General features: G+C 39.9%; 1 long non-coding RNA gene across 4 annotated transcripts; it reads right to left on the bottom strand.

Moving 5' to 3' along the window:
• Positions 1 to 3,553: 3,553 nt before the first annotated feature.
• On the bottom strand, positions 3,554 to 5,397 carry LOC122832207. 4 transcript variants are annotated; one of them, XR_006370812.1, is made up of 3 exons: positions 5,133 to 5,306; positions 4,780 to 4,994; positions 3,554 to 4,696 (listed from the first exon to the last, which is right to left on the bottom strand). It is a non-coding gene; the product is annotated as an uncharacterized LOC122832207 (long non-coding RNA). The 4 variants fall into 4 exon arrangements; XR_006370811.1 differs by having other exon boundaries at positions 4,780 to 4,991; positions 5,133 to 5,305; XR_006370813.1 differs by having other exon boundaries at positions 4,780 to 4,974; positions 5,133 to 5,305.
• Between the last annotated feature and the right edge of the window lie 10,674 nt (positions 5,398 to 16,071).

Genomic DNA, 16,071 nt, shown 5'->3' with positions numbered 1-16,071 from the left:
ATTGGACTCCAACTCCGGAGTTTTGAGCTGTATGACATAAATCTAGATCTGGGCGCTCCAAAAAATATGCTTTTTAGAACATTTTTCACAAAAGCAGTGATTTTACAAAGTCAATACGCACAGGGGAGGTTTTTTTTTGACGTAATATTTCCGCTTTAAAGTGAAACTGAAAAAGCAGCATAATGTAGAGCAGGTGTCGTCTCCTTCTTTTAACCATAACAGTAATTTTTCCATCGTAAAAAGAAAGCCGCTATTGTTACCTTAAACCCCAGCAGGTTATGGAGACCTGCTTAGTTTGAATTCAGGTGCAGAATTCCAGATCCCTGTTCCACCTCAGAGAATTCCCTGTAAACACAGGAGGAATGGAACGGGAACAGACCTCTCGGAGACATCTGACATGAATGTGGCCAAACTGTGGCCCCTACTGAATCACAGTTCTCAATGCTGTACCAATATTCAGTAATAAATATGACCTACAGCTTAATTCTGAGTTCTAATATTTACTTTAGGTTGAAAATGTTGAAGAAAAGATTCATAACCAGCCTTGTTCTACCAGATTTCGGCAGTAAAACCATGATAGAATCACAAAAGGCTCAGACCGTTTCCCGTCTCCATTTCTCTCACCTGGAAGAGAAGCTGGTTTCTGCTTCAGCAGACATTAAGCCTGGCAAAAAGTTTTGGATGAGGAGTCATCATAAGGGTCCGGTCAACCAATGATAAGTGGGCTTGGAGTGATGCAAGAGTTACACAATCAGTGAATATCTCTTTAGGGTATTTTCTTTAAACATCAAACAGACTATTTAGTTTTATAAAGGTCAATAATCTTTTACCGCTACCAAAATATAAACTCTCTGGTTCAATGATGATTTTTAGTTAAAGTGTCAAACATGTTGTTACTTTATTGAACGAAACAGAGTCCCATTTCTAAATGAGCAAGGCAGTATTTTTAATGAAAGAAGGACTTCCAGGCACATGTGAGAATAAGCAGCTGGTTGTTGGAACCAAACCTCTGGATCTGCATGGACACTTTGAACAAACTTGAGGAATCACTGCTCTTGAAGGTTCCCATCTGAAGAAGGGAGGCCTTGCAACATAAGATTCTCCTTTTATTTCATCTCTCTCACTCTCTTTTATCTCTTTATGAATGTCAGCAATAACTTTTTCATGCACATAGGAGCCCATTTAATAATAGCACTGAATTTCAGCTTGGGCCTTTGCCCCTGAAGTGAGTTCTGAAAACGTAGGAGTGCAGTAATATGCAAGTGCACAATAATAAACAGGGAATGTGTCTGCGGGTTGACGTGGCACTGCTGACCCCGAAACCTAAATGTGTGATAAGATGTAATGAATTTCTGTGGCCTGACATAAAACATACAACATTGACTTAGTGTTTACACTGCAGTGGAATGCCAGATACCCACCTCCACCCCCTCCGCCTGCATTTCATGTGGGATGACCGCCGTCTGACAGCCTCGCCCCAATAGAAGTTTTAAATTTGCTGCATTTTATTTAGAATTTTTACAGGACTGTTAAACTGAGGACAAGGTGTCTGGGTATGTGCCTGCATAATGGAGACCGTTTTGTGCTGCGCATACAGCAAATAGATGTGATTCTTTCCTTCGTCCTTTCATCTGGTCGTTATCTTTATTGTCTCTGAATTTATTCATCTGTGAGTCGACCTTCAGGACTAACTTTATGTAATTGTTCCCTTGTGCCAGGATTGATAACTGGATTATGGGCTCAGCACTGAGTACACAAAGGCTTCTTTGATAAACGCAACACAGACAGAAAAAGGAGGCCTGGAGTGGAAACTGGGCCTCGCTGAAACCGCTGTGGATTACTAAATAAAAGAGCTATAAAACTCAGCCCTTTGGCTCTCACAGGGGAAAGCTTACACTAACACACAGCGGTAATGATTTTAATACCTATGTTCAGAGCAAAGGACCACACGCTGTAAATTACCAAACCCTCCCCATGCTGAGGTACTCCCTCAACTAGCATTTCATCCATTTTTCTACTCTCTCAAGAAAAATATCCACAATTATCTCCTCTTTTTATAAATATGAAACAAAAAACAATCCCTTTTGCATTTTTCTTTCTTTCAAATTGTTGGAACAGGAGAAGAATTCCTTCCTTTAACCATCTAACATCTTCAGTGAAGTCATCTGTAGAATGATCTACACTTGGACTTTGCTTTACTTACTGAATTATTGTCAACAGGGATCCTTTTGTCTCTGCTGATCAGTCGCAGGCCTGCAAAAATTAAATGTCCGAGCCACGCTGGCATGCAGCGAGTCTCGTCAAGCACATTTCAGACGCTTCCAAGTTGTGTTCTACTGGTTGGCAATTTTGCCAAAATATGATAAGAAACAAAAGCAAAAGAGCAGAAAATATGTCTCGGCATCTGTTCACTGTTAGCTGGAGAAGAATATCAGGACCCCTCCTCTGCATTGGACATGATTTCTGAGCCAGGTTTGCTCCATTGGAAATGTTTAGGAGGGATTTTTCAGTGTTTTCATTGGCTAACTTTCATAAGATCCATGCAGTGCCAGCCACGTTTCCTGGCACCACTGGTAAAGAAGTGTTAAAAGCGTTAAAATAAGTTCAAATCAATGGATAACTTACAAAAATCTACATGTCAAACATTCTTTTGGTACATCTGCTATCAACTCTTCGACCAACCTCATTTTCTTGACATGAGAGCAACATTTCTCGAGGCTGAAGCCTACAGAGGGATCTTTGATGGATCCCAACAGATCTTCCAGTCTCTCTGTTGAACTTTTCTCTTCAAGTTTTCTGCAGGATTCCAGTCAGGGAATGAAATGCAGGCATTGAAGGTTTGGATCTGTGTTTGGTGAACTATTTCTTGTTTGACTTAATTGTCAAGGTAGGAATCATTATCCTATCTTCCGTATAATATATTTATCGAAGTGTTTTCATTACAAATATGCAAAAATACCAAAATTACCAAAGAGAAAAACAATGTATATTGCTATAAAATACCAGCTCAACCGGTATGGTGCAGTGGAATCTAACTGAAACTTTGGGAAATCTCTTCACTGGATCTGACAAGTCAAACCGGATATTCTAAAGCAGGAAAAAAATAAGGACAAATAGACATTAACAGACACAAACCAGATGGTTTCTGCATTTCCAATTTTTCTGCTGTGGATTGTGGGTGCCATATGTGTCTGTTGTGTGCGAAGCAGACTCTGCTTTTATTGGAGGACAATGTAATCTCTCCTACATCTGTCAGGATTCTTTGCTGCAGATATGAAGTGCTGACAGCCTCAGTTATTTTTTTAACGTTCTCTAACTTGTGACTCTAAGAGTCTGAGAAATCCAGAAATGAACAGGAATCAAAAATGGCAACTGCTCAAAAATTCAACAGTGAAGGAACAGCTGTGGATCGCTTTGCTGAAGGATGATGGTAAAAACCTCCAAAGCTGACATTAAGCACTTCTCAATCAGCCTCAAAACACAACAAGGTGGAAAGAAACCAGTCTGTTATTTAGGTCAGTTAATAAACCTTTTACTATTGAAGAGATCAGGATAATTTTTAAAACACACATTGTTTATGCACATTTTATTTTCTGCGTACAGTTTTGAGGACAACGTTTTTACCACATTGCTTCATTTAATTGAGGAATTCTTTCTGCACAGCATCACATTTTGATCTCCTGTTGAAGATCTCCTGCTATGCTTGGTATCATTGTCCTGTTGGAAACCCATCTGCCTTATACAATATGTTCTGAAATGCTTTGTTTGAGAGAAGTTTATATTCAGTTCATTGACTAAAAAGGGACCTGCGCAATCCATCACTCCCTCATCTCCATGCTCTAGAGAAGAAATGATGCGTTTATGAAATTGGTGTGCTTGGTTTTCAACAGTTTGCATTATTACTGTCATCTGCCCAAAGGACATTGTTCCATGAGTCTTTATGCAGAGATAGATCCAACTTTGTAAACCTAGACCTTGCTGCCATTTTCCTTTAAAAGGAAATATGCCATCTCTTAGCAATTGCACCAAGCAAGCCGTCTTTTTATTGTGTTCAAAGGTGCAACAGGTCCAGTCAGAATTATTCTCCAGCTCATCCTGAAGGGTCCCAAAGTGTGCTTACACGTAAGGACTGTATTATACTACCCACTGAATTCTGGGTCTGCCGCAGGATTAACTCACAATAACTCTGAGCAGACACATTCCTGTGTGTTCCAGACAAGATGCTAATAATTACTGATAAATTAATGATGACCCTGCTGGCTACTCTCTTACCTTAGGTCCTGTGGAAGGAGCAAGGGTAGTCTTAAATTTCCCCATGGCCTTTAATAGGAGCATCATAAAAAGTAAAAGTAAAAGTTCATAATACAGTTTCTTTTGGTCCTGCTCTCCTCTGCAGTTAAGATACCAACTGTTCGTCTCCATGAGGCCTTACTTTCACAAATTCCAGCTATCCCTTTAACAATGTACAACTTAGCCATTGCCTTTAATGGAGAGCCTGATTTTTCTAACACACAAATTCACCCAGCAACTCATCCAACAACGCTCACTGTGCAGCTGTCCTCTGGCTATATCTGTCCACAGTGGTTTATAGCAGGAGCATGGCACCTCATTAGTGGACAGCGGTTGCTGCACCTCCTTCCATACTTCACATCTTCCATCGCTCCCCTCTTTGCCTTGCCCTCACCCTGAACCTGTCCTGAGGGGAGAGATGGGGGATGAGTCAGGAAGAGGAAAATGGTCAGATAATTTTTCCTGCCTCAAATAATGAGCAATGTGTACCTTTTCAATCTGGGTGGGTGATGTTCTTTTGGGGGTGTGATGATGAAGTGTTTGCTGAGAGTGCCTCACAGCAGAAAATCCCACAGAGAGTCCTGTCAGAAACTTGTTAATCCCCTGTGATGGTCGTTGTGACGACTGCATTTGTGTTGGTCTTGGTTGGGGGTTTGCTTTAGACATGCACACGTATCCACGTCTCTGAAATGATTCACAGACTGCTGAAGAATATACGCCCCACAGAGAATGGAGAGAAAAAAAAATGGTGAACTCTAGGCCGTGAAATACAAGATCAGCTGAGTTTTCTGTTTTCAGCCACATCCATCTGACAAAACACTTATCTGTCCCATCTCCAGTACCTTTTTTGCTGGCGGAATAAATCCAAGCTGTTCTGCTCGGGTTGCCGTTCAACAAAAATTCTCCCCTGAAGGGCTCCGCTTTTTTTAATGTCTGATGTCCTTTAACATGGTCAGCCCTAACAGGCTGGGTTCTGCAAGCGTCAATTTCTGTTTGGCTGGAGGGCAGAGTATGTGCAAGTGGCACAGGTGCAAAACATTACTCCTCCTTATCAGTCAATTAGAAACAGGTGTGATCACAGTCCAGGCATTGGAAGGTAACTTTTGAGACAGGAGATGAGTGGATCCCTGAGGTTAGGGACCCTTTAACATGCATGAGAGACTAGGTACTTTATGTTATGAAGCAGTACATTTTAATAAGAGGTGGAGCCAACTTCAGGTACAACTGTAGGTCTTTAGTCTATCCTAAGATTCCTGGCTGCTGAGGTTTGTTGCTCTGCCTTATATATGAGCAGCTGGAGGCTAGTAATTATGGTGATTACCTTCTAAAACAAAATAATGTATATGTCTTTCATCATCTATTGTCACACCTTTTAACTGTAGGGTACTGTATGCTCTCTTTTTCTCTTGTGGCTTTTTTTAGCTTCTACTTGTGTTTTGTGGTTGGAGCATTTTAGATTTTTCAGCTGCTGAAACATCAGAACTCAGGCTGCCTTCCGGAGAGCCTGTTCAGCAGCTGTTGGCCTTCATAATTAAGTCTTTCAAAACAACAACAACAAAAACCCAAATCTATGTTTTTACTATTATGCTAGCTGCACTACTCCAGCATATTTTTCTTTCCTATGTAAAAAAAAAATCTGCATCTTCCTGGTGTGTAGGATTTGGTTGTAAGACTCTTACTGCTCATCATGTCATCTTAAAACCCTAATTTAAGACATTAAATTATCTCTATAAAGTGCTTGAAGAAATGGTTACAAAAGACTGAACAAGGCTGGCAGGCATTGTTTATATACAGTGATGTTTACCATAGCGCAGCTAAGAACAATAAGGGTTTTCTTTATTCGTGGCAGATCACAAACTATTTTTTATGGAGGTCAGATTAGAACTATGTAGAAAGGCTCTCATAAAAAAATATGAGCTAGCATAACATCATGGTATTTCTTTTTGCAACTAAATAAGCTTTGTGTCTTTGAAGACTGCGTCCTGTTCAATTCTTACTCTGGCTGCATACGATTCGGATTTATGCCAAACTTAGAAGGAAGTCAGGCTGGCGCCGTGACTTCACGTCTCAGATGAAATTACTTCAACCAGCCTTTGTCACTGCAGATATTTTGACTGGTTACAGCGGAAAGAATCAAGTTGAACTAATGATGTTAACAATGGCTCCGGTAAAGCAACGAATGTATGGCAACTCCAGGAGGTAATGCTGTTAGTTCCGCCTGTGTTTGACCAAATTCTGCCTCTGTTATGATTTTTCATGTTGAAGATGTAGATAAGCTGCAGTATGTTTCCTCTTAGCAGTGACAGAGTACAAGCACTGAGGACTCACATGCTCAGAGAACACAAATGATAACTGAGTTATGATGCACAGTTATGATGTTACTGTGTTTCTATGGGTTGTGGGCCAGGTCAATTATAGATGATGTTTTACAATCTGTCGTGAAAGCTCCATTAACTCTAATATTTATTCAGTTCTTTGTGCATGTTTAACTTGTAGGTGGACTCTAAATGTTTGGAAAGACTTACGAAGTACAAATTAGGCGAAAGAGTTGATATGGACTGTTAAAGACTGTGCCGAAAGTCAAAAGATTTTGTGCCACCCGTCCATAATAAATATATTGTCATGGTTGTGCTTAGCTAAGTGCATTTGTATGATCATTACACTTAGGCAATATTTATACCCTAATCAGTCCTGTGCCAGAATGTCCATTTGCCTTGCTGCTGAGTTACAGCATGGCTAATGGTTTTCCGCAATTAAAAACATAAAAAAAACTTTAAATACGTGTCTTTGCACCAGAAAAAGTCAGATTCAAGATAAAGCCAATTATTGGGCCTCATGCTTCCTTCTAACAATCTGTTATTAGAACCTTGGTACAACCTTCACTAAGCCTTTTTATATTATCGCATATCTGCAATACATTACAATGATGTACAAAGACAAAGAGCTTAACAAAAACTATGTTTCAGATAATTTGTTGTCCAGGCCAGTCTGGATGTTTTGGAAATGTAACATAAGTGAGTATAAACCAGACTATGCTCAGTCTCGTGATAGGCTATTCAGATATTAAGTCTGGAGTGATGAAGATTCACTTACCTCTTCATGCTGAGTGCTTGGAGCAGTAGCAGGACAGCATTCTGATCCACTTTGTTAACTCAGCTAATATTTTTACAACCTATTAGAGGCACTCACATGCTGTGTGTTGAGAATTGAACTTACATCCTGAGATAGTCACCAAATTATTAAGGATGACCAAAAAAAAAAACCATAGTGTTGTGTGACAAATCAACATACGTTCCAGCACAAACAAGTCTTAGTTTTACAATGGAGAAAATACTTTAATTTCTCAGTTCCTTTTCAGGTACAGTACTGGCCTATTTATCTCCAAGAGTGTCCTTGAACATATGAGGCCTATTGAGCCATAACCCTTCAACCTCTTCTTACACCATAAAAACCACTGGAATCGCCCTCAGTGAAAATCCATCTGAAACCGTTGGTTTTATAGAGCCTATATATTCCCGCTTTGTTTTGTAATTCAAATAAATGTGTGGCTCCACTGATGGTAATGTCAAGCTCTTCTTGCGATTTGTCTTGGAATATATTTGTGAGGCTGTATTTTCACTTTATTTGTTTAGTATATATTAAAGCTCGACAGATTGTCCTAAATGTCTGCTCCTGTTGGCTTCTTGTTTTTAGTGGGAGGGTTCCCAGAACCTGTGGAGGCTCATTATTTATTATCAACTTTTCTGTAGACTTCATGGTGGGTGACAAAGGTATTTCTTAGTGTTTTGGATAAATTAATCATTGGCCACAGATGCAGTTCGACCAGTTTACCTAAAATACCTTGAATAGATGAGATGGAAATGATTGTTTTTTTTTTAAATATATAAAAAGAGTAAAAGTCGTCCATTTCTCTTCCATGTACATGATTCTTGCATTTATTTTTCAATATTTGCAAACAATAAGTGCTACTTCTTTCTCTGTAACCTTGGTAATTATGTCTTCCTCTTTACTCTAATATAAAATGAAGCTATATGTTTCAACCATTTAAACTGCACATAGTTAAAGTTGGTACTGATGATGCAGGGGAGGGAGTGCAGCAGAGACACAGAGAGGAATGAAGTTGCAGCTTAATGCATTCTGTCACATCTAACTTTACTTGCTGAGTGATGTAGAGTTATGTTTAGCCCCAAAACACAGCATAGAGGAAATTAATGAATCATTTGAGTAAAAATTTTATCAGCTGATAGGCTTAAGCATATAAAGGAGTTTTTTTTATATTAATCAGGATCCAAATTAGGACCTCCTTGCTGCAAGGCAACAATGCTATTAGCTGTTACCTCTGTGCAGACCCAGTTCCTCAGTAAATCTTAGAAAACTTCACTTCCATTTTAGTACCCTTTTACACTTTTTTCTCCAAGACTTTATTTCTAATCACCTCATGGTAAAATTGGACTTGTCATCACTTATCAACGGTATCCTGTCCAAAGATTTAGCTTCTGCAACCTGGCAGGATAGATATGGTGTGTGTTCAGGCGTGAACATTGGCCACCTCCAGTCACCACCTCATTTCTTGGTGTGTATTTGAAAGAAAACAAAAGTGTGACCGTGTGCAAAGCATGCACAACTGCTGTGCATGCTTTGCACAACAACTGAATCAGAGACTTGAATAAACAGAGCAGCTGCCACAACTGCTCCCACTGCCAAACACTGGGTTTCACATCAACCTCAGTCCACCACATGTAAGCATCGATGGGCAAACATATGAACAAGGACGGGACAAAGAGAGAAAAATGCAGGAACATAAATGTATGAAAACATAGGTTTGAAATCTTTAAGAAAAAATTGAGAGCCAGAAATGTGCTGGTTGGAAAGAGGGCAGAGCACAGACAGACTGGGTAACAACGTGACCTTGTGGCTCACATCTCATTTTATTACAGCAATGTGAGATATAGCAGAAGCTGAACAAATCACTGTCAGACTAGATCCAAACTAAACATGAAACCACATATCCGTCTGACCTTCTGGTAGAACCACTAGAGGAAAACGCACACACACATAAATATGTTTTGATCCAAAAAAGAAATGATGTAGCACCAATTTAAAACACCTCAATTTGCTGCACAGAAACAGCCCATATAACTGGAGACAAATACAGATTAGTTTAGAGTGAAAGATGGAGGGTTTTCCCACACTAGAAAAGAGACATGCAGATGGGAGATAGTGGGAGAGTTAGGAGGAAGGAGTTGCTTTTGTGATTACATCCGTTTAGATAGTTCCTGAGAAAGGAGTGAGGAACAGGGACTTGGCCTAGCTCAGACTCTGTCTAGCTGCATTCTGATACAAAGATCAGACAGAAAAGTAACGCTGAAGGCCCAAAAGCAAGGACACTCTTCCAGTTTCCTGAGGGAGTTTGTGACTGTGGAACAGTGGGAGTGAGGTGACGATAGTTTATGGATGGTTAATGTCCTGTCCTGTCAGCTTTCTGCGACACTGTAGAGAGAGTAGTGCCTTTTTATGTGTGCAAGTTGTCAGGTTCTAATGGGTTATAAAACTACCCAGTTTAGACCATAATTCGTCTGTTGAAAAAACATTATTACTAACAAAAGAAACAACTGTCATGACTATTCTGGGGAACGGGCTCTAACATTCAGATGTTTGAAACCATTCTCCCAAAGCTGCGGCTTTCTTCTGCTTTATTTTTTTAAGATATAAAATAATTAAATAAGAACGATAATAATGAATAGAGCCTGTTCAGTCTCTAGTCTCTTTCTTGCAATCCAGCATGCATGCATATTCTGAACAGAAACTTTGCTCTGCAGAACAATGTGCAGGATGTGCATGGCAGGAGTAGAAACTTTTTGCAGCAATTTGTATTCCATTTCCAGTTGGTTCAGCACTTTAATGAAATATAAATATAGTACATCAACTTAAGGCCCACAGTTAGTGACATAGGCGCTGCCTGTGATTCTAAAGAGAAGGGCGTCGGTAGTGCTGAAACTTATTGGTGATGTTTTGAGTGCTTAATCCCAAACACCCCAGGATTCTTAGCATCCTATTCTGACTTCTCTAAAGTCATTATAGAAGGATTTTCCTTTTAAAAAATAACCTCCTAAACTTCCTCCACCTCTCAGTCATGTCCACAGTGTAAGCCAAAACTCACCAAACAGGTGTCTCACAGTTTTGCTGTGGGGCGGCAGTGGCTCAGGTCAGGCAGGGGGTCCGTCCTGTAACTTGGTTGCCGGTTGCCCGCGCCATCTGTCTTAGTCAATTTGTTGTTGTGTCCTTGGGTAAGATGCTTTATCCGCTGGTGGCGGTCACACGGCCTCCATAGTGAATGGCAGCTTCAGTTATGTCAGTCTGTCACTGACCACCACCAATGTATGAATGGATGAAGGATTGTAATGCCATCCTATGCACTTCCGCTAGATTCAAATCTCACTTCACAGCACAGTCTGGGCTTTCTCCCCTTTAGTTGGATTCCTCCAGTAGAAATCCTACCAGGTTCATGAGCGACCAGAAGGAAAAGTTGTGTAATTGTAGTTTCAGCAGTGGCAATGGAGGAAGTGAACAAAGCCAATCAGTCCTCAGTGGTCACTCATTAACAGCAGTCTCGTTTGACTAGACGTTAAACTGGCACATTACATGCATCATGGGTAAACGTTAGAGATTGGGTAAAGTTTCAAACTTCAGCAAGGTCCACTCCTCCAGGAAGCAGTCATTTCTCAAAAACAAAGAGTCCAGAACCTTTCTATGAAGCAAATAGCACAGAACTGTTTTTTTTTGTTGTTTTTTTTTTACCAGATTGGTCATTTACCATTTAGTACAATTTATTCTACCGAATTTATTCTAATAATTATGTATGGTAGGTATAACACATCTATCATACTTAATGCAACTGTGAATTTAAGTTTGTGCATGTTTTAGAGGGTGTAGTTCCTCTTTTTTATGGGGAATGTTTTTCCCCCATCCAACTATATTTAGAGCTGATGAAATGTTCTCTTTTTTTTCTTGTACATTTCTACATGTTAGGATAATTACTTTAGCACAACCAATGGAACCAATCCCCTTTGGTGGCAATGGTCAACCCAGATTATTTGCTTCAGCACATTTATTGGAAATTTAGTTTATTCCATCTTAAAGAAACTGAGATATGCTGTAATAAACACAGACATTAATGTTTCTAACATAGCAGGACTTAAAGGATGTGAGTTTGAGCAAACGCTACATAGCTAAGTATAGCTACAGTACAATAGCATTCAAAAAGTCATTTGAATCTTTTCTTGGAACCCTCTGACCAAAAATTAGCATGTCTGCTTGGCTAACAAGTTTGCATTCCTGCCAAATGGAGTTGGAGCTGAGAAAACCCCCAGATGACAGACTTTAAATGCTTGACAGAATTAATGTTCCATTTTTCACTGCAGACAAAAACCAGGCGTTAAAAGGTGTCAGAGTTTTAATGTGAGGTTTTTTTTGTTTATTTTAGTGGGGAGAGAGACTCCAGTGAATAATTACACTGTTACATTAAAGGAGAGCGCTCTTCATACATTGCTGTGTTTTGTTTTTTTACTTTGTTGTCACACACCCTTAAATGCTTTCAATTTTTGATATCAGAAACTGTGATTTTTTTTTTTTTCAGATCTGTTTTGCTTTCCACAACAAGACCTTCTACCACCAGACTTGTTTTCAAGATGAGAGAATTGCTTTAATTGTCATGTTCAGTGTTTTTCTGTGTATTTATTTTGAGTTTCTGTGTCTCTGAGTCTCCGTGTTGTATTGTCTCCCCTTGATGGTTTCCCAGGTGTGTCTCGTTTCCTTTATTACCCTCTGTGTATTTAACTCCACCTGTGTCCTTCGTTCCTCGTGGGGTCCTCGTCTGATGTTGCTCCGTCCATTGTTTTGTCCATTCGTTTACCCTGTTGCTACCTGCGTTGAGCCCTGGTTTCCGCTCAGCAGTGCTGCCTTGGATTTTGGACTGTTTTGTACTGGCTTTTCATTATTAAACCATCCTCATTTACTGCAACCTGGTTCCACAACATCTGCCTCACCACTTCACACCGCACTTCATGACATTAATATAACCTCTCTACCAACATAAAGTCAGCTACAAATTGTCAAAAGTGACCCATCACCTAAAGAAATTCAAGAACATAGGGAGAACAAAGTCACTGACATCTATGGTTGCAAACAATCCCCAAGGCTCTGGGATTCCAGGAAACCACAACGAGCACAGAGAAAAGATGAAGCAGGTTCAAGAGATAATCAAACAAAACTCCAGGAACGTATCAAGCTCTCATCCAAAAGTAACTCAAAGCAACATTTACTGCAGGCCTCATTTCACTTAATTTATGTCAGCTTTCATAATTTAAGGATAAGAATATGATTGTGGAAAACTGGCATCCATAGAAGTTACAAGGCCAGAACCATTACTACCCAAACGGCATCTCCAATTTGATAAAAAATAGACACCACATTTAAAAAAAAAAAACATTTCCCCAACAGTCAAACGCATTGAAAGCAGTGTGGCCTGGTCTAGACACTGCAGGACCTGGATGGGTTGTTGTAATTGATGGAACCATGTATTCTGCTCTCCATCATAAAATTTTGAAGGAGAATGCTCAACTTTGAATTACTCTGAGATTATGCAGATGCACAAAGATCTATCACACCTGCACGCACAACTCTGATTGTTTAAAAAAAAAAAAAATCCTACTGTAGGCTTTGGAGCAGCCTAGTTAAGGTCTGAACTTAAATTCAACTGAGAAGCAGTACCTTGACTTTAAACAGGCGATCCATTTTTTTTTTTTATCCTTCCAGCTTGACTGTATTAAAACAAATAAAACGGGGCCAAAATTTCTCCGTAACGATGCAAAAGACTCAGTGCCAGTTATCATAAATGCTTTCTGGCATTTGTTGGCATAAGAGTTGCACAACCAGTAAATTTAGATTCCATGTTAATTTAGACAACATTTTCTCATTAGTAACTGAAAATGTCAATGCAATGATAATAAAACTGATTTGATGATCTGATGGTGCAATGTGTATCTTTATAAAAAGAGGCCAAAATGTAGCTAAGCTGAAAACCTGTTACAATGACAACACAGCTCACCACATAAGATTACTTAACAAAACACTTCACTGCAAGTTTGGCTTTCTTAGCGCAAGTTGCAAAGAGCGCCAGAAAAAACAAGCTGAAAGCAGCTAGTTAACAAGTGGAGGTTTCCGAATGGATGGCTGGCCTGCAACGTCGGTCATAGCATGCCAAATGTCTTATCTTAATGAAAATGTCGAGAAGCGTTTCTGGAAGTTGTTTTTTTCCTTTTAATATTCAGAGACTTTCAGTGTTGTGGATAAATGTTTTATTCCTACTGAGGGAAACCAGGGTAGCCAAACAAAGACCTAGAGAGACTCCATGAGAATGGACAAACTCCCGTATTGTCTGCTATCAGTTTTGATCCGTTTCCAGTGGTGACTGTTGCGTTTGGCAGCCATGTGTGAATATCAGTGTAATTCGGTGGAAATGCTCTTTTGCATGAGGCCACCTCCTGCATGTCAATGTGCATCAAAAGCTTTCCGAGTCCTGGTGTAAGATGGGAACCATTACGTGACCGAGCCTTCATCATTTGTCTCCCTTCTATTGCGAGACATTCCTCTTCCTCTATTTGTCTGTCTTCTGTCCGTCTCCCTGTCTTTCTGTCTCAGTGTGAGCATTCACAGGCAGCTTTCAGAGGAAGTGATGTAGTCCATCTGGGGTGGTCGTTAGCATGCTCAGTGGAGAGGAAGCATTTGGCAGGGGACACATGAAAACATCAAGCATACTGAATCCTCAGCACAACCCAGGGGTGCATTATAACAGGGGAGGAAGGAGGGAGGGAATCATTTTGGGGGGGAAAACGTCTGGAAAGACAACAAAGCAGTGGCAACTGTTACCGAGACAACCACGAGACCGCTCTATTTTCTTTTGGTTAGTTTTAGCAGTCTTCTTAGAGGGAAAATCAAATCATTCATGATGTTGAATTTCTCAAATATCTTCCCATTGTCTGTGAAAATAAGTGAGTGAGATGCCTACATGCCTCTTTCTGTCCGTCACTCCCTTTGATCAACTCCGAGACAGATGCACTCAGCATGGTTCTTTGGCACCAGGCCACAATAAAATGCCCCACAAACTTTTAACACTGTACCACTGGAGTGTGGAAGATCAGATGGCATTCCATAGTGAACTTTTCTAAACTGACATTATAGAAGCACACATAATGGTATTCATCTGCTTTTCCTTTCTTGGAAAAGTGATCTACGCTGAGGTCATGCGAGTTTAAACTATCTTTAATTCACACATACGTTTATCCCTGTCAGACAGCAGTACATCTCCATGCTTTGTTGAGCAGCCTCACCAGCTCAACACTGGTGAGGCTGTCTTTAATCGCAAATCCAGAATAGATCAAGAATGAACAAAGCCTTTATGTGTTGGAGGTTTCAGAGGTAATCTAGTGGAAATTGCGCAGCTTTAGAGGGATGTTTGCTTTTTAGGTCACCGTTTGGGTGATTATAGACCTACTCATGTCTGAACAGTGAAAGAGCATTTCAACCTGGAGGTCATTTTGCCAAAAACAATCACTAGATTGTCTTATTAAGGCTCTGGTTCATACTCGACAGAGCAATAATTTTGCAATGACAAATCAGACAAATTGTCGATGGGCTCTGCAGTGATTAGTCTTTGAGGAACTCGTAGAAGTTCTTTTGATGATATAGCAGAACAGCATCATCTCAAACCAAATTGGGCTGCCGACTCTTAAAGCTCCTTAACGCCTTTGCTACTGCAGCTGTGTTATGTGTTGTATCTGATCGCTACTCTGGCTTCAATTACAAGGGTCATGCTGTGCTGCTTAAAAGGAACAATCCATGATTTCTGTAAGTCTGCACCAGACCTTTTATATGTAGAGTCCTTTTATCTTGAATCCTGGTGGAATAGGACTTTTAGCTGGTGAGGAGCGCTGACATCTCCAAACTGAGCATACACTAGTTGACCAAAGGAAATTTAAAGGCAAAATGTAAAACTCATGCTGTCAAAGAAAAATCCAGGAATGGCATTTAACTACGGGAAAAGAGGAAGAGAGAGAAAAAAAGAGACTGAGCAGTAGTTAAAAGCCTCATAATGCAGTTATACAGCTTAACCCTTTAGAGTCCCTGTGTAATCAGCTCCCAACAATCAGTAAAAAGCAGATTTTATATGCTGTGTGCAATATTCCTCCTAAGCACATCTTAAATTAATATGCTGTTGTGCCACTACAACTCAGTAAAGCTGGAACTGGCAGGAAAAAAAAAAAACTAATAATGGTCGGCTTTCTTTATCTGCACAACTGGGAAAGCTAACATGCAACGCGTCTCTAGGGTTACTTAATATAATATTGAGATTATGGATTTATTTTGCTCATTCCCTTGGTCCCAATTTGGATTATTTCATGATAATGAGCTGCAAATGCAAATAACAAAGTAGCATTTTCAGTTAACTGGTAACCTTGGAGAGGCGAAAACAAACGGGACAAATGAATGAGAAGGTCGGGAGGATGAATGAGGTACGGATGAAGGAGGAAGGGATGAGTGATAAGGATGAAGAGATGAACGGCTTAGAGTGAGAAAGGATGAGATTGAAAGAATGTGATGAAGAGTTATGAGCAGATCAGTAATTAGAGGTAAGGTCAGGTAAGATATCACATTAACTCCTTTCTAAATGTCTCCCAATGTAGAAGAAGAAAAATATTCTAAAAAATCATGAGGGGGCTCTGA

The sequence above is a fragment of the Gambusia affinis genome, linkage group LG06 (assembly GCF_019740435.1).
Source record: "Gambusia affinis linkage group LG06, SWU_Gaff_1.0, whole genome shotgun sequence".
NCBI lineage: Eukaryota > Metazoa > Chordata > Actinopteri > Cyprinodontiformes > Poeciliidae > Gambusia > Gambusia affinis.
This window is presented reverse-complemented; position numbering and strand designations above follow the sequence as displayed.